Below are 26,624 nucleotides of genomic sequence, written 5' to 3' on the forward strand. Positions count from 1 at the left end.
CGTGTCGCACCCCTGCACCCCTATCCCCTGCCCCAGCTCAGAGCCTGCCCCCTCACTCAACCTCCCCATAGCCTGCAACCCTCCCCCCCCCAACACCATCCCACAGCCTGCACCCCAAACAGGGCCGGATTAACCTTTTGTGGGCCGGGTGCTAAACATATTTGTGGGCCCCCATGGGGGAAATGGGGGCAGAGGGCAGAGTCCTCAGAGCGAGGGGCTGGCTGGGGGCAATGGGAGATGGGTCATGGCACGGCAGGGACAGCCCCACTCCACCCAGCCCAGTACAAGGGCCCTGTTTACAAACCGGGAGCTGCCAGACCCACACTGTCCAGCCCAGCCCTGCACTGCCATCGTGCGTCTTCCCCTTGGGAGCGGGCCCATGCTGCACCATGCTACCGCCTGCCCAGCACCCCTCCGACTTCCTACGCCCAGCGCCGCAGCACCCAGAGACCCCCACCAACCCCCTGCCCGGCACCCCTCCGACTCCCTATGCCCAGCGCGCACCACCCAGAGACCCCACAAACCCCTGCCCGGCACCTCTCCGACTCCTCGCCCAGCGCCGTGCCACCCAGAGACCCCACAAACCCCTGCCCGGCACCCCTCCGACTCCCTTCGCTCAGAGCCGGGCCACCCAGAGACCCCCCCAAAGCCCCCAGGGCCCAGCACCCCCAGACCCACTAGAGACCTACTCTCCCACACCCTAACCCCCAGCCACAGTAGCCGGCCCTGATGGGAGGTGACTGTGTCTGCCAGGCTGAGCTGGCAGCGCAGCCAAAGCTGGTCCTGGGGCAGGAGAACTCCGGCCCCTTGGGAGTGGTGGAAGCAGCCAGGCTGGAGCAGGAGCAGAGCCTACCCGGGCCAGGCTCCCTCAGGATCCAGCTGAGCCTCCCCCCTCCCCGACTGTCCCCTGTGAGTGGCTGAGACTGGCCCAGCCTCTGCACCAGTCCCAGGTGGCTCTTCCCCGGGGAGGCAGGTGGGGCCACACAGGTCCCAGGCAGTGGAGACAGCTCAGAGCTGGAGCAGTGCTGGGGAGTGGGGCAGATCCCTGAGACGTGACTCCTGAGATCCCACCCAGCCCACTCACACCCATTGGCCCCGTGGCCATCAGCCTTGCAGAGCACACACCTCTCTCTCTCCCTGCTTTCCTATCACCAGTTATGTTACTACAGGAATGAAATCGAGCCATCCCGTAAAACAGCGAGTTCCACATTGTTCTTCAAACCTCAGATCATTTAAATGCAGCTTTGCATTTGAAATACTATATGACTGTAGTACATTTTGCACTGCCTGCATCTACACTGACATCAGGAGAGGAGAAGAGGACAAGACTGTCCCTAGCATATGTGATTTTAAAGAAAGGTGAGACACACCCACCCACTATCAGTACAACAAGAAAGGAGAACAGTAGCTGGTGCCAAGAGATGAAACCCTCCTGTACCCACAACTGATGTCTGAAAAGCATCAGTCACTCTGCAGATCAAAGAAAGAAAGAGCAGCCAGTTTCAGACAGATAGGATCCTTTTGACCTATATAGGAGAAGTGCACTTCCCTATAGCAGTTTCCCAACATACTTTTCTTATGGATTTATTTATAAAGCAAAAATTAAGATTAGGAGTCTGATTTAAATTATGTACATTTTCAGTGTTAGTTAAGTATGAAACTATTGCAGCTACTTTTATCTTACTCCTGCCTTCATAAAAAGCTACCGAGTTTTAACAGATAATAACAAAGACTAAAGTACATGCTTTAATATAATTAGGACCGGGCAACCCAAGAAGAAGAATACACCGTGGAAGAGTCCTACAACCAGGTATTGGAGGCCAATCCCTTTATCAATGGAATCCTCAACCAAAATATAAGGAAAACTTTTGACAATAGCTCAAGGTCAGACACCAAGAAGACCAGCACCATTCGTATTCTGGTTTTGGATAAAATACTTGATCTTGCCTACATCATAGAAACCTTCCTCTCTCCAAGTCTACACCCCAGAACACCCTTCAGCAATAAAGTAACCATTAAACAAGTTCTGAATCAGTCGTCTTTCTTCCCAATTTAGTTTTAACAATAAAGCTGCAACGTACGTAGCTATGGGAGAAGACAGTGCAACTACTAGGTATTGGTGGGGAAAAGTGTGCTACTAATGTCCTGGATATACTGGCAGGGCCGGCTTTAGGCCAATTCAACCAATTCCCTGAATCGGGCCCTGCCCTAAGAGGTCCCGCGCCCAAGCCCGGTTCGGTGTATTGGCAAGAGTCGGTGCACTGTACCAGGGTGGCCCAGCTTCTCCAGGGGACAATTTAAAGGGCCTGGGGCCCTTTAAATTGCCACCACAACCACACCGCTGGAGCCCTGGGGTAGGGCTGTGGGGATCTGTGGGCTACTTAAAAGTCTGTGGCTCCCGTTGCTTCTATCGCCCCAGCCCTTTAAATAGCCACTGGAGCCCGCTGCTTCCCCAGGGCTCCAGCAGCTGTGTACATGGCCAGGGCTGTGGAAGCAGGGAGCCCCAGGCGGCTGCTGCTACCCTGGTGGGGAGAGGAGGAGAAGGGAGCACTTACCATACCGGGTGGTCTGTACCCCTGTACCCACACCCCCTGCCCTGTCTCCAGCCAACCACTCCTGCCCTGTCTCCAGCCAACCCCTGCTGCACCCCTGCCTGAAGCCCGCCATTCCCGCACTCCTCTGTCTTCAGCACTGCCAATCTATGCCGCACCCCCATGGCCCTGCTTGAAGCCAGCCAGCCCCATCTCCAGCCATTGCTGCACCTTGCCCTGCCTGCAGCCAGCCCCATGTCCACTGGTGCCCTGCAATTCCCTGGGCAGTAACCCTGCATACCTGCTTCAATGATGGGAGAAGAGAGCAGCTGGTACCTACACATGTGCACACCCTGGGGTGACAAGATAGCAAGTGTGAAACATCGGGATGGGGTGGAGGTTAATAGGATCCTATATAAGAAAGAGACCCCAAAATTGGGACTGTCTCTATAAAATCAGGACATGTGGTCACCTAGCACACTCCCAGGGAGTGGCGGGGACCCACACACATGAAGCGAGTCATTTCTAGTTCAGGCCCATCTTTGTAAAAAGAACTGTAGGTAGGGTTAACATACATCTGTATTTTCCCAGAGATGTCAGACTTTTTGATTCTTGAATTGCTGTCCGGGAGGAATTTTTAAATATGGACTTATGGTAACCCTATTGGTACCAAAAATACATACTCTGGCACATCCCTTACATCAGAACTTTTTATAGGGAACCGGTTGCTAAGAAAGGAAAGGCTTTTTTTTAACCTTGTTTTCCTTTTTTAAAAAGTCATCCCTGCTGGGGCCCCGCCGAAAATGTTTGAATTGGGTGGGCCCCAAACTTCCTACAGCCGGCCCTAACTAGTCTGTTCAGTGTTATAGCTTTTAATATGCTAATGCAAACACTGTAATAGAGCATTAATGTCCCAATGTACTGTACCTTGTTTTAACTTACCGTAATACTAGGCGTGGTGCATATGAACATTGCCGTAACAAGAGCAAGGCGGCGAGGCACTTGCCTCGGGCACGGAAAGTGAGGGCTCAGAAAGTCTCTCCTTCAGCAGCAATTCGGCAGCAAGTCCTTCCCTCTGAGAGGACTGGGGACTCGTTGCCGAGTTGCCGCCGGTCGTCAGCAATGGAGAGGGGTGGCACATATGGCTCTTTTGCAGAAATTCGTTGGTGGATCCTTCCCTCCAATAGGGAAGAGCCGGACATGCTGCCTCTGTTCCTTGCCTTGTGTGCAAAAATCCCTAGTTACGGCTCTGCATGTGAAGCTCTCTTAAAAGCTGACACTACAGTAGTGATATTCCCAAGCCAGCATGCATAGGGCTGGGAGTGGGGAATGCTAACACACTTTCATACATAGCATGAGAAAAGCACAATTTAATTCAGTGAGTTAAACACAGTGTGAAACAGCAAATGTAGTGGTATGTTTGATGTGGAGGAGTAGTCTAATAGTAATACATGTAATGAATTTGGGAAATACAGTATAATGTATATTTCATGGTTTGCTTCACTGGAAACTATAATTGAATTTCTAATTTTTTAAATAAACAGTGAATTACTTCAAAATGATATATTATTGCTTCCTTACCACACACCAGGTCATTGGGTTATTGCGGTAAGATGTTTTATATTGTACTATAATTTTCCTTGTTGCGGGTTTTCAGTGAGTTCAGTGCATGCAAAGGAAAGAGGAATGTGAATGTTATAAAAAATTGCTACTGTCACTTTACGTTGTTCATGTATCCTGGAAGAATACATTCTGTAAAGAACTGATTGATTTCACAATATGCTTATATCTTGTGTGTTACTGAGACATTACAAACGACAATATGTTAATTGCATAATGATTGTTGATAAATCAGTATAAAGTTTTGAAAAAATCTCATTATCAATAAAATTTGTGAATATATTGAAACTTACAGATAGCCTTGATGATAAAAGGAATTGTTAATAATTGACCCCTTGTGTGATGAGATCAGATATGAAAGAACATGCCTGAGGAATTGGAGGTGATTTATTAGATACTTACTTTTACATTGGACATTAACTGTTCCACTGAAATTTTTTTAAAGGGAATGTAACAATAGTGAGACTAATATCTTCCTGTTAGCTACAAGTAAACATTGAAACAGCATGCACTTCTACTGAATATGCTTAATAATGGACTTTGAGTGAACTTGTGTGACTTGACTCTGGGAAAGACTTCACAGAATGTGGACACGAAACAGTAGCATGTCGCATGTTTGAGAATGTATTATCATCAACATGGGGCACAGCAAATCAGGTGATACTTTGTGTAAGTGTGAGACAATAATATGAAAACAAGTGTGTATATATGTGAGCAATAAGTCATTTCAATTACTAATTAAAAAGAGAGAGAATGGATTTTTATCTATGTCCAGAAACCAGAGGGGGGAAAAAAGGAAAGCAAAGCTCATTTATGCAATCTGCTAATGTACTATCTAAAAATTTCAAAAACTTTATCAAACGATTAACTAGTAAATCCTCATCTGATTGGAACAGTAAAATTGTTCTGCAACCCAGACAAAGTGATGGCCACAACTGCGGACCACTCATCTTAAAGTTATTGAATACTGTCGGAGAAAAACTCAGTTCTCGCTTTTTCTTTGGGTGCAGCAAAATCAAATACTTTATTATTTCTCCAGTAATTACACTAGAGGAGAGAGTGCCTAGGACACAGGGTCGCCCCAGTCCCGGACAGGTCTCTCAACAGGTAAACAATTACAGCAAGCATTTATACCTTTGTTACAGACAATAACAAGCAATAATACAGACAATAATGAGCAACAACTGCATTTTGTTTATACATAAGCCATCCTGCTATCTTATTTTCTCACTTCTAGGAAACACCAGTCTACATATTTGGTTATCAGTTGCAAGGTCGTAATAACTCCTTACACTGTTCTTTCCCTCTCGCCTCACACCATCCTCGCTTCTACAAGTCTCACGTCATTAGGGTTACAGTGTGGCCTGACTCTTGCTAACTACTAGCCTGACTCTTGCTAACTGACTGACATGCATTAAATCCCCTTCAAATCCTTGTTAATTCTTTCCCTACTTCCACAATACCAAATTGCCATTAATATTGGTTATGTATGTTTACTTATCCATGTTGAAAGTAAATGCCAGAGATTACCAGTGGGCACTGCACGGTGTCCTTGCCAGGGTGTGCGAGGTGCGCTTCTGGCCCCAAGAAGGATGGGGTCTCCAGTGGAAGGTGCGGTGCTTGGGGACCAGATTCTACCAGCCAGCCCTTCCTGACAGCTGCTGCTGCTGCAGTGGCCAGGAGCACCAGGTGCTTGTAAATCACTGTAACCCAGAGCCCCTTTCGCTCCCCACTGTAGGCAGCCCTGCCAGGAGCATTCAACAGCATTGTCGGACCCTATGGCTGGGCCGCTGATGCGGGGAGATGGGATAAAGGGGCAGCGCCGTTAAAGCATAAAGCACTGCCACAGCGGAAGTGTCATGTCAGCCATGCGGGAAGGAACCAGTGGACAGTTCTTACCGGTACACTGGACCGGCCACTTTCACCTCTGGTACTTATGTGTATTCTAAATATCTGTGTTGTTAGGTTGCAGAAACGTATTTGCAGCACAAAGACATCAGTGCGGTAGAAACAACACAAGAGGCTAATACTGCGTTTAGAAGACATATAGCAATTCTTCTAATGAAGAGTCAGGTAATTACTTTCTTCCATGTCTTGTGGACTCATTGGGCACATGTGAAGATAACATGAAGAGTGGAACTTTGTCACATAGTAGACAGTTATTTTAATACCCTAAAATGGGATATCTCATAGGTTTGGTTCTATAATGGTGACTGTGAATCAATAATATCTCTAAGTACTCAAAAATTTGAATGGGGTGAATGATTGCTATTGATCGACCAGTTGAATGAAATTTGCATTTTTAGATACAGGTGCAGTAAAGTAAAAATTTGAGAAAATATGATTCCAAAAAAGAAAAAAAGTTCAAACCATTGACTCCATTAAAATATTGACAAGTAATAAATTAAGGTTTGCATTTTCAGAGTTGGTTGTATTATATTCATCATTTCATAACACTATAATTATTTTTAAGAAAGCGTGGAGGACTACTGCATATACTGCAACTTTATCAACTGTGAAAAAGAAATTGAGGATTGCACAATGGTAAGAAATGTAGGATTGAATGAAAATATATGCCATAAACTGGCTAAGGATCATAATTCCTGTAAAATTCCACAACAGTAATCATTTTCTTCATGCTGATAGTCATATATTAGGTAACGCTCCCATGTGGAAGGAACAGCATGAGTGAATGCAAAGTATGTGTAACATTATAACTTCTGTGATTTCATTTCTTAATTGTTACTTATCAAAGGTCCAGTGTGATTCTTGCAAGAGGTGGGCACGTATACCCTGCATTACAGAAGGAACCAATCAAGAAAACCTGACAGATGAGAAGAAAGAGTACAACTGCAAGAAATGTGCATAGTTCACTTCATTACCCCCCCAAAACAATAAAAAACCCATAGTTTAAATGCCTGTTTCAAAACATAATGCAATCCTGTGACAGAGCCAGGAACAGACCCTGTTAACTCCACAGCCCGTCACCGCAGCTTGGAAAGGCCCCCGAGCACACTGTATTAGGCTGCAGGAAGAGGTGTGCAGGGACTGCAGCTGAGCTGTCCTGCCAAGACAGCCTGTGCATCCCTGGACAAACCACCTCGCTAGGGGGTGTCCCCTGGGTCAGGAGAAGTCAGTGTCCAGCCCTGTGGGGCTGCGCTCCTGGCTCATACCTCCAGCACTCACTGCTGCCCCTCCCTTCCCAGCTGCACTGGTCAGCCAGCCCCAGGCCTCTGTGAGGTCACTTCCCCCCGCCTTCACCACCTCAAACCTTCAAACTGGGACATGGTGCACCAGTACCAATCAGAGTGCACTAGTGTAACTTCTGTCTACACTAAGGGTTTGCACCAGTGCCTAAAACACCAGGGTGGCAGAGACCTTCAGTGCCAAAATAGCAGTGCGGTGGCACTAGAACCTATTTCTAGCTCGGTCACAGACAGCCTGGGTGACCTTGGCCACGTCAATGTTTCTCCTCCCAACTTTAGTCTCTTTCCCCAGCTGCCACTCACTGGGGTCTCCTCTCTCTCCAGAGCTGCTCACCACTACAGTCTGTGTGGGTGTCCCCAGAGCTAAGGCAGGTCAGCTCTGGAATCGTCTTACAAGGGAGGCTGGGAGTCTCTTTCCCTGGAAGTTTTAAGAACAAATAGGACAAAGCTCTGTCAGAGACAATCTACAGATACTTGTCCTGCCTCGGCAGAGAGAGCTGGACTTGATGACATCTTGAGGTTCTGTCCAGCACTACATTTCTAGGATGCCATGCGATATATACGTACAAAACACAACATCCAGAGTAAAACCCACCACAACATAATGTCAGGAAACTCAGGAAAAAAAAGAAAAACAAACAACAAAAGCCACAGCATAGAATGACAATACAGAGGAAAAGAAAACACGATGCAAACTAACACCCTAGGACAATATTACACAATGAAAAAAAAAAAGAAGAGCTCATCTCAAACCAGCACAACACAGGCACCAAACATGTTGAGGCAAAACAATTCACCGTAAAACTGCTCCACAACATGGTGCGATCACAGTTCCAAATGGCCCCATGCAAAACAGCTCAGCGTAGAACAGGACACAGCACAAAGAGAATTATTTCAGTGTAGGCCTGGAAGGGATCTTGAGAGGGCGTCTACTCCAGCCGTCTGTGCTGAGGCAGGACCAAGTATCCTAGACATTCCCAGACTGGTGTATCTCTAACCTGGTCTTAAAAACCTCCAATGAAGGAAATTCCACAGCCTCCCTTGGAAGCCAATGCAAGGCAAACACAGACCAAAACAACGCTGCACACACACACGCTGGGCCGGGGGTTAAGGGGAGGCAAGAATTCAAACAATCTGGGTTCAGTTCCCAGTTTTGCCCCAAATTCTCCATGCAAACTTGTTAGATACCGGCGGCTGGCCCGTGCCCACAGACTTGGGCGCATACGGCTCAGGCTGTGGGGCAGTTTAATTGTGGTGTCCATGTTCCAGCTGGGGCTGCAGCCCAGGTCTGGCACCCTCCCACCTCGCAGGGTCCTACAGCCTGGCCCCAGCCCGAGCCCAGACATCTACACTGCAATTAAACAGCCCCTTCGCCTGAGCCCTATGAGCCTGAGTCACCTGGCATGGGCCAGCTGGGGGGTTTTAATAGCAGGGTAAAGATACCCTTGGTGTCTGTTCAACACCTGTTACAATGGGGACCCTGATCTTGGTCAGTGTGCAGAGTCCTGACCAACAGGGAGCCTGAGCTCAGTTGGGGGCTCTGCAACTCCCAGCATTACAGGATCCCTGATTTTGTTTAGGGCCCCTGCAGTATCTGGCAAAATGTGGGGCCAGGATCTCTGTCAGGTTCTGTGCAGTGCCCAGTACAGTGGTGGGGTGTGATCTTCATTAGGGTCTACAGCAACGTGCAGATCCCTTTCTTTAGTTGTGTAGCCGATATGTTCTGCTGACGCTGCCAGGTGTAATGCATGTTCAGTAGGGGTTTCTCCCCTACTAATGCTGCATTGTCCTTCTCTTCTAGGTTAGTATATTAATGATCTCATTTTGGTGTCATGTGTGTCAGTTCGTTGCCATGGCACTTGTGTGCTCAGACATCTGAGGATGCTCTGCAGAAAAGCTCCTTGAGTGGGGTGATCCCCAGGGAGTAGCTCAAACCTCCAAAGTGCCTGGCCAGGGGCAGGACATTAGCCCAGCAAGGGAGGGGTGTGGCAGTGACATCACAAAGGCCTTTTGCAGGACCTCAGACTATTGGTCCAAGGTGGTGGGGAGGTGGTGACCTCACAGAGAGATGCTGACATCAGCCAGGCAGGACAGGGGCGAGGGCCAGGAAACCTCAGAGACCCCTGTGGCTTTGCTCCAGCAAGTCTCCTTCTCCAGGTCTCTCTCTGAGGACTGAGGAGTATTCGGGTTTATGGACGTGGCGCCAGGAGGAACCTCTTTGAGTTTTCTCCTTCCTTTCTAGAGCCCTGTGAGGAGCTGATTTAAGGGGAGGGGAGCTGGAAGGCTCCTGGATAAAGGAAGGGGCAGAAGTGGGGGACGGGCAGGTGACTGGCAACTGAGGGCTGGGGGAAACTGTGTTAGTAGTTTGGGGGCAGTGGTGGGATTGGGAAATGGGGTCTGGACAGTCTCCATGGGGGACACGTGCTCTTCTCATCCCCACCTTAGCAGAGAACAGGCATCTCCTCCCACCCCACTCCAGGGGCAGCCATGTGCTGGGGAATGACTCAGGGCAACAATTTCCCACCTAAATGGAGGACAAATCACTGCAGATAAAATGGGTGGGAAAAACTGCCCCATTGGAGAGATTTTGAATTGACACTTGAGAGATACAGAGAGACCAGGGGGAAAAGCTGGAGAGACTTTGTAGGTGGGAGGACGGGGCACAAACAGGGCAGGATTCAGTGAACTCACCTCCCCCCCACACGGGAATTTCCTGGCTGCACAAACCAATTCATATTTCCCGCCCCAATGACCTTCCCCTGCGCCCCAGCTCAACTCCAGTGCCCCCGCCCCGCCCGGATCTTCCCTTTACCCCCAGCCCCGCCCCACCTGCCTGACTCCCCTCATCAATTCCCTGCTCAGCCCCCGCCCCTGTTGCTCCCTTGCCCCGTCCCAGCCCGCCGCCAGCGCCCAGCGGAACGTTCCGGCTGATGCGGGCGGGAGGAAGGGCAGCAGCTTCAGCAGCTGCTACTGAGCATGCGCAGTGCCGGGAGTAGCACAGCGCTATTGAGAGCAATTTAATGCACCGCCCCCGCCCGACACCCCAGACCCCCGCCGGGCCCCATCCTGCTGCGGCTCCGCTGGGGCCGAGGCGGCTCGAGGCTTCTCCCGGGTTCCCGGGGCAGAGTCACGTGCCCCCACCGGGGAGCAGCAGCGGCTCAGCCCGGGCCCGGCTCACGCAGAGGCAGCAGCAGCTTTGTTCTCCGCCCCCAGCGGGGCTCGCACGGAGCATGCGCAGTAACAGCTGCTGGAACCCTCCTTCCCTGGGCTGCGGAGGGCGGACGCGATCCCGGGGCAGGCTGGGAGATGTAGTTCCTGACCGGAAGTGACGTTGATGGAGAGACCAAACCGATCTGCAAACGCGCGCGAGCCGCTGCGGCTCTGCCTGGCTCGCGCGGGGCCGTTGGAGCCTCTCCCGGGCCGGAGAAGGGTTGGTGCCGGTGGGGCTCTGGGCATGCGCAGATCGCGGCGGGAGAGCCCTTCATTAACCCCCCCGTGCCCGGCCTGGGCTCCGCCCGCCCCGCTGCGGAGCTGCAGCCTCCAGGTCCCGGAGCGAGCCCCGGGGGCGGGGCGGGGCGGGGCGGTGACTCTGCCCCAGTGCCCGGGGACCCGGCATCTCGCAGCGCCGGGATCTGCTCCTGGGGCAGCGCCCGCGGGGGCTCAGGCTGCTGCCCCGCAGGAGCCCAGCGCCCCGGGCCCGGCCAGGCTCTGCCCTGGGGCCCCGCGGGGTGCCGGGAGGGGCCCGGCCCCACTGGGGTCCCTGCGTGGGGCTGAGGGGGGAGGGGCGGGCGGGAAATGTCGGTGCAGCCCAGACATGGCCGGGGGGGCAGGTGACCCCCGAGGAGCGGGGAAAGAAAGGCGGGGGCTGAGATCCCCTCGGATTTACCGCTGCCCCCTCCCGTGGGGCCCCCCCTCCGCCCCCGGACTGCCCCCGTTCTCCCGAGGGAGCCCCGAGCCGCGCCCCGGGGGGCCCCCCCGCCCCCCACCCCTGAGAAGTTCCCTGTCCCCGATTGTGCCCCATTTTCTCTCCCCTTCGCCAGTGGCCAGTTCAGGTCTCAGGTTTGGGGGTTTCCCCCATTTCCACCTGCAGGGATTTGTCCTTGTGCGGGTGGGAAATGGTTCCCCCGAGGGATTCCTGAGCTGGGCAGAGGGTGAATGGGCAGAGGCTGGGGGGGCCCTGAGACAGGGACACCTCTGGGCTGCGCTGGGGGGGCCACTCTCTGCTGGCAGGGGGGCCTGGGAAGGGCCAGGAAGGGGAGGGAGGAGCAAGTGTCCCCTATGGAGATGACCCAGCCCCAGGTTTCCCAGTCCCAGCTACTCCCCAGCACCTGCTGGCCCTGTGAGTGTGAGGCAAGAAGAATCCATCTCATTCTGTTGTTGATTGAATATCCCTGTATAATCCCCTCCAATTTCCCCTCCGTTCTCTTGAACTGTTAAATGCTGATGTAAAATCTTCCAGATGTTGGTGCTTCTGTCTCACATTAGCAAATATATTGTGTGTGCCCCATTTTCTCCTCAGTTCTGAAATACTGATATCAAATTCTCAAAAATCTTCCCACTTTTCTCTCCAGGTATGTGACTGAGATCAGGACTCTTATCGTACTGAGCGTGGCCCTGTTCTGACAGCTGCTGCAGAGACCCCAGGTGAGATCAGACCCCACTGTTGTGCCAGGTAAAACTGAGGCCTAGAGCGAGATCACGGCCCCCTTTAAGCCAGGCGGTGCACGACTGTGACCTAAACTGCTGCATCCATTGTGCTGGGCACATCAGAGACCTCGACTGAGATCTGTGTCCCCGTTGAGTCTGGCATTGCACTGACCCCAACCCAGATCACACCCCACCACTGTATTGTGCACTGCACAGACCCTGACAGAGATCCTGCCCCCACATTTTACCAGTTGCTGCAGGGGCCCTAAACAAAATTAGGGATCCTGTAATGCTGGGAGTTGCAGAGTCACCGACTGAGGTCAGGCCCCTGTTATGCAGGGCTCTGCACAGACAACCGAGATCAGGGTCCCCATTGTGACTGGTGCTGCAAAGACACCAAGGGTATCTCTACCCTGCCACTAAAACCCCCAGCTGGCCCATGCCAGGTGACTCAGGCTCAGGGGGCTCAGGCGAAGGGGCTGTTTAATTGCAGTGTAGGTGTCTGGGCTCGGGCTGGGGCTAGGCTGTAGGACCCTGCGAGGTGGGAGGTTGCCAGACCTTGGGCTGCAGCCCCAGCCGGAACATGGACACCACAATTAAACAGCCCCACAGCCTGAGCCGTGTGAGCCCAAGTCAGCGGGCACGGGCCAGCCGCCGGTGTCTGACTGCAGTGTCGACATGCCCACAGGGACAGAGAGGCCTTGCCACAAAAAGCTCAAAGGCTAAATAGGCCAATGGTGGGAGGCGACTCCATTTTACAGATGGGGAAACTGAAGCTCAGAGAGCTGAAGTAATTTGCTCAAGTTTGCATGGAGAATTTGGGGCAGAACCTAGATTGTTTGAATTCTTGCCTCTCCCCTTAAACCCAAGCCCAGCGTGTGTGTGTGCAGCATTGTTTGGCCTGTGTTTGCCTTCAATTGGCTTCCATAGGAGACTGTGGAATTTCCTTCACTGGAGGTTTTTAAGACCAAGTTAGAGATACACCAGTCTGGGAATGTCTAGGGATACTTGGTCCTGCCTCAGCACAGGGGGCTGGAGTAGACGCCCTCTCAAGATCCCTTCCAGGTCTACACTGAAAGAATTCTCTTTTGTGCTGAGCTGTTTTGCCTGTTGCCTTTTGGAACTATGATGCACCATGCTGTGTTGCATAGTTTTATGATGCGTTATTTTGCCTCAGCTGGTTTGGTGTCTGTGTTATGTTGGTTTGAGTTGAGCTCTTTTGCATTGTGTACTTTTGTTCTAAGGTGTGTTAGTTTGCATTGTGTTGCTTTCTTCTCCTTAGTATTGTGTCATTTTATGCTGTGCAGTGTAGTTTTTTTTTTTTGTTTTTTGAATTGCCTGACACCATGTTTTCATTTGGTTTCATCATGTTGTTTTATACGTATCTATATTGCATAACATCATAGCAATGTAGAGCTGGACAGGACCTCAAGATGTTGTCATGTCCAGCTCCTTCTGCCGAGGCAGGACAAGTGTATGTAGAGTGTCTCTGACAGAGCTTTGTCCTACCTGTTCTTAAAATCTTCCAGGGACAGAGACTCCCCACCCCCCTTGTAAGACTATTCCCGAGCTGACCTGCCTTAGCTCTGGGGACACCCACACAGACTGTAGTGGTGAGCAGCTCTGGAGAGAGACCACTCCAGTGAGTGACAGCTGGATAAAGAGACTGAATTTGGAAGGAGAAACATTGACGTATCCAAGGTCACCCAGACTGTCCGTGATGGAGCTAGAACTAGGTCCCAGTTCTAGTGCCACCGTACTGCTGTTTTGGGCACTGAAGATCTCTGCCACCCTGGTGTTTTAGGCACTGGTGCAAACCCTTAGTACAGACAGAATTTACACTAGTGCACTCTGGCTCTGGTGCACTATGTCCCTATTTGAAGGCTTGCAGGGGATAGGGGAGGGGGGGCAGTGACCTCACAGAGGCCTGGGGCTGGCTGAACAGTGCAGCTGGTAAGGGAGGGCAGCAGTGAGTGTTGGAGGTATGAGCCAGGAGCACGGCCCCACAGGGCTGGACACTGACTTCTCCTGACCCATGACCCACACACCCAGCTGTGTGCAGGGACCACAGCTGAGCTGCCCTGCCGAGACAGCCTGTGCATCCATGGGCAAACCACCTCTTTCTGCAGCCTAATACAATGGGGTCTGAGGACCTTCCCAAGCTGCGGGTGATGTGGCTCTGGCGTTACCGGGATTTGTTCCTGGCTCTGTCCCTGACCTGCTTGGTGACCTTGGGGAAGTCACAGCCCCTCTCTGTTTTCCTCCTCCCCATTGTTTACTTGGATTGTGATCTCTTTGGGGCAAGGACTGTCCCTCTCTGTCTGTGCCGTGCCCAGCAGAATGGGGCTGCTGATCTCAGTCAGGTTCTCTGCCATGTGCTGCACGATGGGGCCCTGATCTCCATCAGTGTCTGTGCAACACAAAGCACAGCTTATAGACTCACAGACTTTAAGGCCAGAAGGTAGAGGTGTATGTCAGATGAGGTCTCATCGGTGCCTTGTATAACAGTACTGACCCTTTCATGTATAGCTCAGTGGTTTTAGCACTGGCCTGCTAAACCCAGGGTTGTGAGTTCAATCCTTGAGGGGGCCATTTAGAGATCTAGGGCAAAAATCTGTCGGGATTGATCCTGCTTTGAGCAGGGGGTTGGACTAGATGATCTACTGAGGTCCCTTCCAACCCTAATAATCTATGATTCTATGTGTCTGCTGGAAATCCCTCACCTGATGTATCCTAGGACTGCATTAACCCATTTCACGGCTGCATCACATTGGCAGCTCATAATTATCCTGTGATCAACCAGTCTCCTCCTCTGTCACTTCCAATTGACAAACCCCCAGCTTATTGCAAAATTTTGCACTTGGGGACTAACAAGTCGAATTTGTTCACTATTGATTTTCATCCCATTTCAATTACTCCAGCTTTCAAGGACATGCAGCTTTTCTTGTATGATTTTCCTGTCCTCCTCCGTATTGGCAATCCCTCCCGGCTCTGTGTCCCACTCCCACTTCTTGTGCCAAGATCACTAATAAAAGTGTTGAGTAAGATTGGTCCCAAGACTGATCCGAGGAACTGCACTAGTAACTCCCACCAGCCTGACAACTCACCCTTCAATATGACCCCCTTGTAGACTCCCCTTTAACCAATTCTTTATTGACTTTTCGGTTCTCATATTAATCCCCATAGTCTCCAATTTAACAAATAGTTTCCCATGTGGAACTGTATCAAAAGCCTTACTGACGTCCAGATCAGGTTTCTCTGCACAATCTACCTTTTGTAACACCATGTTTTATTTATTTATAGTGCTGAAGGCTGAGAGGAAGTGTTAGCAGTAGGCTGAGAATGGCCATGTGGAGGTGGGGGAGGGGATGGCAGACAGTGGGGAGGTGGGGGGGATGCGGCATTGGAGGTGTATATGGGATTGTGTTTTGTAGGAGTCCATGTCTCTGCTCCCTGTGGCCGTGGCTCGTTCCGTACCAAAGCAGCACGTCAGCAGAGCAGACGCACACACCGTAGCTCTGCCTGGAACACGCAGCGTTCACTGCCAGACGGGCTGGGCGATTTTTCAGGGACCCAGCTTGATATGCCTGGCTGGGGTGGGTTCAGTTGGGCGGGGGTCTGGGCTCTGATAGTTTGCGATGTTCCTTTTTGCATAGTCAGTTCTTTCCATTTATTGTTTTACCCCCACCTATGCCCAATGTCGCTCTCTTCGTAACTTGCTTCAGTTATTTCACTTCCAGTTTTTAAATGGGATCTAAGAATTGCAAAGCTGAATGAAAGATAAACAAACAGAACCATTTGAATGTTGGCCCAGAGCTGGTAGAACGGTACCTAGTGCGGTCGGCTGTAATGACCGGGTTCCCTACAGCATTTTCTGGTGGGGCGGATAAAGCAACGTCAAAGAGCCAAATGCGCATTTGAGGGCGAAAGGGCTCGTTAGGTGTTTGCTCTCTAAGGAGCATGTCACCGGCCAGGGCCTGCAGTCTGTCAGGAGAGGTGCGCTGGGGTGTATTTAGGAATCTGAAAATAAAAGGTGAAGACGGCTGGGTCACAATATCCAATGAAATCTTGCAAACAATTATACAAATGGACCCTACTGCTGTTAAAACAACATGGTATTAATGCTGATTCAAAACTGACATTAAAATTAGGAGAGAAACGCATGAGAAATGAACTGACACCTACTTACCATTTCTTACTGCCTAAAATTTTGACACTCCCTCACAGCATCTTTTTTTCAAAGCGATGCACAGCACACAGTCAGGTTAATGAATGGAAGCACACCCATTATTGCCTGATTTGTGATGCATGAGCATATGATTAAGCACATAATTACAAATTTACCACTGTAATTAGAAATTCATCAACCCATCTTAGCTCCAAGGTGTTTAGATTTGAATGAAAAGTTTCTAATTTAAATACATGGCAGAATGGTTAATGGGAAAATACACTGAAGTGCCTCTACCCGTCCTGTTGACTTGTTCTCCCAACTCCCCCATGAGTTCTGGCCTCTTGGTCAACTCAGCTCCCAGTCCCACATCAGCTGTGCCCTCTCCCAGCCTAACCCTTTTCTACTGCAATTCTTCACCCTCCTCATACAGGCAGGGGGTTGGCGCTGCAGCCCCTAAGGTACCTCGTTAATCACTCTCTCTCATACTGGGGCTATTTAGATTTCAGGAACGATTCAGAATTACTGACTCTGGGAGGTGGGAGAGGAGAGGCTGAGAGGCGTTTGCTCTTACTGGTAGCCTCCATGTTACCTCATCCTCCACCCTCCCCCATACGTGTCTGCTCATCTCAGTGTGTCACCTGATCATAATGCCACTGGCTTCAGCAGAACTCCCAGACAGGAGCTACATCACGAGGGGGTTACGGTACTGAGAGTAAAATACATCACAGGGAGGGTGTAATTCTCCTGAAGTGAAACATTGCAGTCTAGGAAGTGAAAGAATTCAAGTACTTCATTACTTAAAATTATGCTTGAAAGGATTGGATTTTTATGAATAAATTGCAGCAAATGTTAATTTCACTGTACTCACACACACATGAAAAATATTTATATAGGTAATATACAGAAATGCTTCTGGAGAAAGTGGAGTTTGATTTAAGGCTATTTACACTGTATATTTTGGGTATGAGATTGACAATTTCTCTTTGAACAGTTATATGATTTGGCTTTTGAAATCTCAACAGTTACTGTTATTAAATAATTGTTGTCTGACGACCCCCATAACTTCCCACAGCTCTGAACATTGAAATTGTAAACATTGAAAAAAGGGCTTAAAAATAAATATTGCTATCTATTGAAATTAAAAGAAAGAAATAGATGCAATGAATTTTGTCAAACCTACTTACCAGCAATTGCAATATGCTAGGGGATGGAAATTCACAACTAAGGCACCAACCTTAATTCTGCCCTGTAGTGACACCAGGCAATTGCCGTGGGAGCTACAATTAGGCATTTTAGTGTATAAAGGTCCAGGTTACAAATCGGTATGATCTAAAGACACATGAGATCTTTTCCTCAGGATATCACCGTCGCTGGGTTGTTTCTCTTAGTGGTAATTCCCAGAAGTGAACAGATCAATAACATTTTATCAGCTATGAAGTGGCCATTTCAGATTCCTGGGGAGTGTCTGTTATTTTGCACTAGGGGCCAGGTACTTGGAGAGACGGAACCTTGGTTTCATTTTAACTTCTCCATGCTCAGCAGCTTCTGGAATTTGGTTCAAAGTATTTACATGTTTCCCTGACCTGTTCTTAAAAGTGCTGTTTTAGAAAGTGGGGAAGGGCAGGAACTGACTGCAGGATCAGTAGCCGAGTCCCTTAGATATTTATAGCTCATCGGAAGGAGCACAGGGTTTGGTGGGTGTCTGGGGATTTAATAATAAACACACAAATATCATTGTTCTTAGTGAATTTTCATCTTCTAATTCCCATAAATCACTAATTATCACTGGCTGCCCCCAGCAGTCTGGGGAGGGAGAACTAGTCAACTCCTGTGGCCAGTGTGGAACCGAAGGCACAAGGATCTTTCAGTGGCTGACTCAAAGTCACCCAGAGTGAATTTCACTTCACTGGATAAAGCCCTAGTTGCTGAGCTCTGCAGAGGGGTGGTGAGGTGAATTCCATCCCCCATTCTTGGGCATAGACCCCCCCTCCAATTCTCACCCTGATCTCAGACACTACTCCACCTTCCCCTGCAGTGATGGACCCACTTGATGCTGCCAGAGCCATCTGCCATGCGAGCTAGAGAGGACAGAGGCCCAGCTCCAGAACTGCTCCCCCTGCCCACAGCCCCCAAGCTGTGCTAGAGTTGCGCTGACTTCCCAATCTGCACATCAGTCCGGCTGTCCCCAGCCCGTGCACCCACCACACACAAACTTTGTCACAACAAACATCCCAGGATTGGGAAAGACCATCTGGGGCTGGCTGCAGTCTCCCGTTGCTGCTGTGAGGGGAATGGGGTGGTCCCTCATAGAGGATACAAACATACCCAGGGGCAGAAGGGAAATGTAGTTTCTTCCAGGGTTTGAAATGTTTGGTTTAGAGTCCTGAGCTCTGTCTTCCTGTTTGTCTCCTCCTGCCACTTTCAGATCTCTTGGACAGACAAGGTGGGGGAGGTAATTGTTTTAGAACCAATTAAATATACCTCTTTGCTATCCTGGGACCAACATGGGTACAACAACTTTCCCCTTTGTACCCCCTCCCCATCTCACCTCCCCCTCAGCTGAGACTGTCCCATGTGATAGGAAAATAAGGGTTCAGTCCTATCACTGGATTGGGTCTTGCCAGCGCTAACGGGAGTGAAAGCCTGTGTGCATTAATGACAGCAGCAGCTCTGGTACTCGACACATAGGGAGAAGAGATGGGAGTGAGCAGGTTGTGTTTGTGCCAGGTGTGAGTTACTCAGGTGGGAATTCTGCACCGCTGCGTACGCACAGAATTCACGTCCAGCGCATAATTTCTTTTTTTGGCTTGAAGAAGATACGTTCTGCCTGAGCAGTGCTACAGTTCTGCGTTTCACCCACCAGAGGCCCCTGTGGCACCAGAACAGGCATTAGCCAGCTTGGTTCATCTTGGTGGGAATTTGTTGCCCCGAGCTATACCTCAAATGGGAGGAGAGTTAGTGGGTGCAACTGGGGAGAGTCCTGAGACACGGCTGCCGCTGGGGGTGGGGACAGGGTGGTCATTCTCGACTGGCAAGAGGGTGTGGAAAGGGCACAGGAGGAGCAAGTGTCCCCTATGGCGAGTGCCCAGCCCCAGGTTATCCAGTCCCAGACGCTTCTTCCCCCACCGTACCCCAAACCTCTTCACCCCTCCAGCCATCAGTTGCCAGGCTTCCCTCGCTGCGAGCCCTTCCTGACTGCAGAGACCCTCTGAGCCAGTCGTGTGTCAGGGCTCAACCCTCTGGCTGCGTCCTCAGGGCACTTTCTTCCTCTCTCGGGGCACTGTGCCACAGGGGCCCCACAAAGCTACATTGCTCAGGCTTTGGCTTCAGCCCCGGGTGGTGGGGCTCAGGGCCCTGGACTTCAGCCCCATGCGCTGGGACTGGAGCTTTCTGCCCTGGGCCTCAGCGAGTCTAATGCTGCCCTTGCTTGGCCCCTGCCCTGAAACCTGCTAGAGGCCCCCAGGGGGCCCAGGACCCCTGGTTGAGAACCACTGTCTTACCCCACGAATCACAGCAATGTTCAGGTTACTGCCAGTCATAGAATCATAGAATCTCAGGGCTGGAAGGAACCTCAGGAGGTGTCTAGTCCAACTCCCTGCTCAAAGCAGGACCAATCCCCAACTAAATCATCCCAGCCAGGGCTTTGTCAAGCCTGACCTCATGCCAAAGGGCCAGTCACTTACTGAGGTCAATTGAATCTTAGATCTCATAACAAAGACAACAGTTGTAGCCAGTCCTGTCATAACCTGTATTAAGAATTATTTAAAAGGAAAGGAGAGTTGTTTACGAAGTTAAAGCAGGTAATCCTATAGATGCAGACGAGTTACAGTCTTAAATTTCAAAAGGTAATAGAAGCTTCTATAACAAGCAAGCTCTGCATGTTCTTTAGGACCAACCCAGGCTAGTCAGCTGGGGATCTCGTGCTTATGCCTCGAAGCGCCCCCCGCGCCCCCCCCCCCCCGAGTCCAAGCAGCATACAGATAATCAGTTCCTTCTGTATGGGGTTTTTTATCCCCTTCCTGCCATGTGCTCTGAGCTGCAAAGTCAGCTAATGGGAAGTGAAGAGCACAACAACAGTCTTGTCGTCTTTCACGTCCCATAATAGTCTATCTGGTGTTGATGAACCTTTCCTGCCAGGCAGGGTGTAATGCATTTGGTTGCCAGTCAGCACTTCACCTAGGTAAAGTCTCTCTCCTGTCTGGTGATTTACAGAGCCACAATGCAACTAGTCAGATATTAACCCAGGCAGCAACTCACAAGCATTCAATAAAGTGTAAGCGCATTCTTATAATCCTAATACCTAATACTAACCCAGGTGAGTCAGACTGATTCCAGCGATGCGTTTGTCCCTGTTCAATGAAGACATGGGGGCTTTTGCAAGAGCTAACACCTCATCTGGCAGTGTCACAGGCAGGCTGGGCAGGGATGGTGTCTTTAGCCTCTGTTTGCCAGAAGCTGGGAATGGGTGATGGGGTGGATCACTTGATGGTTCCCTGTTCTGTTAGTTCCCTCTGAAGCATCTGGCATTGGCCACTGAGCTAGATGGACCATTGGTCTGATGCAGTGGGCAGCTCTTATGTTCTTGTGTTCACAGTCTCTATCAGGAGTATCTACTCATTGGGACTCACTGGGGAGCCACAGAAAGGAACAAGATGTGCTGAGGCAAGAAGGCCCAGTCTCAGAGCCCCCGGGGTCACGCTTCCCAAAGGCTAAAACTAGGCCCAGCCCATGAAAGGGGCACTGCCAGGAGAGACTGGATAAAGGCTGGAGCATCAAACAACTTAGTTAACCTGAGAGAGCTGCCTTGGGGACAGTGACAGGGAGAATCCCCAGAGTGACTCCTTTGATTCTGCTCTTCTCTGGCCTTTGGTTCTTAGAATCATAGAACTGGAAGGGACTTTGGGAGGTCATCTAGGCCAGTCCCCTGCACTCAAAGCAGGACTCAGTATTATCTAGACAATCCCTGACAGGTGTTTGTCCAGCCTGCTCTTAAATATCCCCAGTGATGGAGATTCCACAAGCTCCTGGGCAATTTATTCAGTGCTTAACCACCCTGACAGGAGGTTTTTCCTAATCTCCATCCTAAACCGCCCTTGCTGTAATTTAAGCCCATTGCTTCTTGTCCTATCCTCAGAGGTTAAGAAGAACAATTTTTCTCCGGCATCTTTGTAACAACCTTTTATGTACTTGAAAACTGTGATCGTGTCCCCTCTGAGTCTTCCCCAGTTTTTTTCAATCTTCCCTCATAGGTCATGTTTTCTAGATCTTTAGTCATTTTTGTTGCTCTTCTCTGGACTTTCTCTAATTTGTCCACATCTTTCTTGAAAAGTGGCCCCCAGAACTGGACACACTACTCCAGTTGAGACCTAATCAGTGCGGAGTAGCGCAGAAGAATTTCTTCTCGTGTCTTGCTTACAATACTGCTGCTAATACATCCCAAAATGATACTTGCTTTTTTGCAACACTGTTGACTCCTATTTAGCTTGTCATCCACTAGGACCCCCAGATCCCTTTCCACAGCGCTCCTTCCTAGGCAGTTATTTCCCATTTTGTATGTGTGCAACTGATTGATCCTTCCTAAGCGATGTACTATGCATTTGTCCTTACTGAATTTCATGCTATTTACTTCAGACCATTTCTCCAGTTTGTCCAGATCATTTTGAATTTCAGTTCTATCCTCCAAAGTCCTTGCAACCCCTCCCAGCTTGGTATCGCCCGCAAACTTGATAAGTGTAAGAGAGAGACTCTGCTGCTGGGAGGTTTCACCATGTGTCAGAGGGTCACACCCTGGTAGGAGGGCTAGGCCTGTACTGGGATACGGTCACTCTGTGCTTCACAGTGGGCAGAACCTAGAGTGTCCATTAGCAGGGAACAATGCTGGGGGGAATCGACATGTGGAAAGGACAGAAACCCTGTCTGAATTCTCTCACATTGCCCTTCTCGCCCTGGCAGGCTACAGATTAGCGTCCACGTTTTGCCCCAAATCATCCCATCCTCCCAGGGTGAAGGAAATGGCTGCAATGGAGCTGGCTCAGGTAAGGGATTCTCAGGGAGCTGGTGGTGGGTTCTGCTTGGAGGGAGAGAATCAGTAAATGTACAGGAGGGTGGGAGCCAGTGATGAGCTGCCAAAATATTAACAACAGGTTCCCTCCTCACCTCACGAGAGGGTCATGCCCCCCCATGGGTCATGGCCCCTCCAACACCCCCTGCTCCTTGACACCCCCCCAGGGACCCCTGACCCATCCCCCTTCCCTGTCCCCTGACTGCCCCCTGCCGCCCCATCAAACCCCTCCTCTCATTCTTGATGCCCCCCTGGAACCTCTGCCCCATCCAACCACCCCTTCTCTCTGTCCCTGGCTGCCCCCCAGCACTTCATCCAACCCCTGCTCCTTCCTGACTGCCCCCCAGGACCCTTGCCCCCATTCAACCCCCTTGTACCCAGCCCTCTGACCACCCCTATCCAGCCCCCCACAACCCACCGAACACCCCCTCCGTGTTCCCTACCCCCTTACCACACTGCCTGGGGCCAGGACCACAACTGGCGCCACAGGATCCGACTTCCCGATCCGGGCTGGAGCCGCTCGGCCGGGACCGCGGCCAGCTCTGCCGGGACCGCGACTGGCACCACAGGACCCGACTCCCCGTTCTGTGCTGGAGCCGCTCAGCCGGGACCGGTGCTGCAGATCCTGTGCTGGGCTGGATCGGAGCCGCTCGGCCGGGACCAGCCTGAGCCAGGGGTGCTTGGCCAGGACCCGGCTGGGGCGCTCGGCCGGGGCCAGGGGGAGCCGCTCAGGTGGAGCCGGACTGGGCTGCGTGCGCCGTCCGCCCCCCTGGCCTGGCTTACCTGCCTGCTGCTTGTTTCAGGCTGCCCACAAACATTTGATTTGCGGGAAGCAGGGGAGGGGGAGGAGGAGGAGGGCGGAGCGTTCAGAGAAGAGGGGGAGGTGAGCTGGGGCCGGGGGCCGGGTGGACAGCTGCCCGAGCCTTTGTTAAATTTAAAAGCTTTTTTAGAACCGGTTGTCCTGGAACAATCAGTTCTAAAAAGGCTTCTAAATTTAACAACCGGTTCCTGCGACCCGGCTGGAGCTCACCACTGGTGGCAGCTGCTAGAGGTGGTGGAGGCAGGAAATATCTTGGGCGGAGAAAGGGAGGGGACAGGATGTGACAAATCTGCTGAGACTTGTGTACTCTAGGGTGTGATGGGTTGTCACCCCGGGGTGCAGTCTGGGGGGCTTCTGGGAACCACTGTGCCCTCTAACCCTCAAGCTGGGCTGGCCCTTCTCTCACTGCTTTGCTGGAGATTCAGCCAGCCTCTCCAGGCCCTGTTATCACCCAACACGACAGCAGGTGGCGTCATGAAGCCAACTAAGCTACCTGAGTGCTTTACCTCAGCCACTCAAGGAGAGAGAGAAGACGACAGCCAATTTCCCAGCGATAAGTGTTAGCAAACAAATCAAAGCAGATTACTTAGCAAATAACCAGAAACTCAAACCAAGCCTAACATACTAGATGGATAGAATTTGAATTAGCAATTTCTCACCCTGACTGATGGTACAAGCAGTTCACCAAGTTTCCATACACAAGCTAGAAATCCCTTTACCCTGGGACCAGAACTTCCCCCAGTTCAGTCTTTGTTTCTCAGGTGTTTCCAGGAGTTCTCTTGTGCGGGGAATGAGGCCAAGAGATGACGTCACACCCCACCTTATGTAGCTTTTCCATATGGCAGGACCCCTTTGTTCTAAACTCAGTTCCCAGTCCAGTTTGTGGAAAGATACAGGTACCAAAATGAAGTTCATTGTCATGTGGTCTGGTCACATGCCCTAGCATGGCCTGCTGAGTCATAGTAACCATAACTCATAGGCTGGCTGAAGCATTCACAGGAAGGCTAAGCTCTTCCACAGTCCATTGTCTTTGTTGCTGAGCCATGAACACTGTCTGGCTTCTTCATTGTTGTACCTGAAAGGCTCGTTGTGGCTGTTACCCAGAGTAAGCACATTTGAAAGACAGGTACAGAGTCAATATCCATAACTTCAGATACAAACATGATCCATGCACACAGGTAGGATAATCATATTCAGCAAATCATAACTTTTCCAGTGACACTGCACATGACTCATCTTGTACAAAATGCCTCATGTCCTAATCATACTATAATCCTGCCACTATGCTGAATATGGGCTGTAGTGTCAGATAGGTCCTAATGTCAAGGCACAAGTGTAGGGAATGAAACTTCCCCTCTTTGTGGAACAGGAAATAACCCTTTAGCCAGGGCTGGGAAAACTTCCCAGACTCCCAATGCTGAAACCTGAACCTACTGACATTTCATTAGTTACCCCGCATCCCCGATCTTTGTGGCAACTGCAAACGTTATCGGTGATGATTTTATATTCTCTTCCAGGTCATTGATAAGAATGTTAAATAGCACAGGGCCAAGATCCAATCCTTGCGGGAACCCACTAGAAAGAAATCCACTCAACCATGGTTCCCTATTTAAAATCCCAGTTTTTAATCTATTTAATGTATGCCGTGTGTATTTTGTACATTCTAGTCAAAATATTGTGCTGAAGCAACTCATATGCCTACGTATATTACATCAGTACTATTAGCTGCAACCAAACTTTTGATCTCATCCAATAAGGATATCCAGTTAGTTTGATAGGATCTATTGTGTCTAAACCTTTTTAATGGATACTAATTATATTACCCTCCTTTCTTTATTAATGAAATCCAGTATCGGCTGCTCCAGTCTTTTGCCCAGTATCGATGTCAGACTGACACACTTGTCATTAGTTGCGTCATCTCTTTGATAGTTTTTAAATATTGGCACAGCATTAGCTTTATTCCAGTCTTCTGGAATTTCCCAAGTGTTCCAAGTCCTAATTAAAATCAACATTAACAGTCCACCACGCTCCTCCAGCAGGTCTTTCAGAACTCTAGTTCTCTGGACCCACTGATTTAAACACATCTAACTTTAATAGCTACTGTTTAACATCCTCATGAGTTACTTTTGGAATGGAAAGACTGTCAGCGTGAACATCTTGTGATATGAGTTACATCATCTGTTTTTCTCCAAATCCAGGAGAGAAATATTTATTGAACACTTTTACCTCTTCTGCATGATTGTTGATGATTCTGCCATTTCCATCAGTAATGTACCACTACCATTGTTAGGATTAATTTTGTACTTTTAAAAACTTCCTTCTTATTTTCATTGGTTGATCATTGATTTCTGATAGCTTCCATTGCCAACTTTCTACAATTCTGACCTTCAAACTTAGATTCTTTACTATTGACTTCCCTTTTCTTCTATATATTTAATTTGGAGAGTGTTGGGATTCCTACCAGGGAGCCATCAGCGTGGTCCAGAGACAGCCCCATCTCCTATATCAAGCTCTGGCTAGTGGGTATGTGATAAATGTGAAGACCCTGCCTCCATCTGTCAGCTGGGAGACACAAAGGTTCTCTCTTTCTACCCTCCGATGCCTCCTGGCTGCTCTAGGCAAGGTGAGGTGGGACTCTGTTAACATGTGCTTTCCAGAGCTTCCCTTTACCTGGTGCTGCTGTTCTGTGAGTAGTGGGGCTGTGAGTGGGGCAGCAGGTACTGAGTGTTGGACTCTTGCTCTTTCAGGGGCCGGTGACCTTCGAGGAGGTAGCTGTGTATTTCACCAAGGAGGAATGGGCTCTGCTGGACCCTGTTCAGAGAGCCCTCTACAGGGATGTCATGCAGGAGAACTATGGGACGGTGACCTCGCTGGGTAAGGAGTCCTGTCCCCTGGGTTATTAGAAGCTGTGGGGTCTCTAAAGAACCTGAGCAGTAATAACTTTATTCATCATCCAAGTTTGACAAGTTTCTTTGCCCCCTTTTTTTCCTTATCTCCCATACACTAGCAGGCAGCAGGGAGGGAGGAGGTAATGAGAGATGAGGAGGGAACAGAAGAAGCTCCCAAGGCGCCGGGAGGTGGTGCCAGCTGCCAGTAATGGGAAGAAGGAGAGGGGAGTGTGGAGGAAGGGCACGCAGGAAGTGGGCTGGGTGTGTCAGTGGGAGGGAGGAGAGGTTTGGGGATCTAGAGCTGTGGGGGATTCCAGACCTTTAACCCCGAATCTCTACCCAAACCTCAGGTAAATCCCAGACTTCAGCATAACCACTCTCACAAAGCCTCAACTTAATATAAGGCCCTGAACTGTAGCAAGCTTAGGCCACGTTTACTAAATCGTATCAGTAAATCGACCACGGCTGGATCGATCTCAGAGCGTCAATCCCGGCTGTAGTGTCGACCTGCCCTTAATAACCTATTTATCTATGTTCACCTCCTTGCCCCTCCACGGATGGTCCAAGCTCATAAGCAATTCTCTGATCATGACATCTTACCTCCAGCGAGTATGAAATTGCCCACAAGACGTGAGACTGGGTCATAGATCGTAAAATCAGGTCGGGGTCAACAGGAGTGA

General features: G+C 50.1%; 1 protein-coding gene and 1 long non-coding RNA gene across 2 annotated transcripts in view; one reads left to right on the top strand and one right to left on the bottom strand.

Annotated features, from left to right (window-relative positions):
- LOC120381404 (zinc finger protein 850-like) overlaps positions 1-26,624 on the bottom strand; it is a gene marked incomplete at both ends in the record, with an annotated part of 157,976 nt that overhangs the window by 101,777 nt on the left and 29,575 nt on the right. The window lies entirely within an intron of this gene.
- On the top strand, positions 11,968-25,831 carry LOC120381486. Its single transcript, XR_005588085.1, has 3 exons — positions 11,968-12,001; positions 22,128-22,210; positions 25,804-25,831. It is a non-coding gene; the product is annotated as an uncharacterized LOC120381486 (long non-coding RNA).

This window comes from Mauremys reevesii, linkage group 14 (assembly GCF_016161935.1).
Source record: "Mauremys reevesii isolate NIE-2019 linkage group 14, ASM1616193v1, whole genome shotgun sequence".
Classification (NCBI taxonomy): Eukaryota; Metazoa; Chordata; order Testudines; family Geoemydidae; genus Mauremys; species Mauremys reevesii.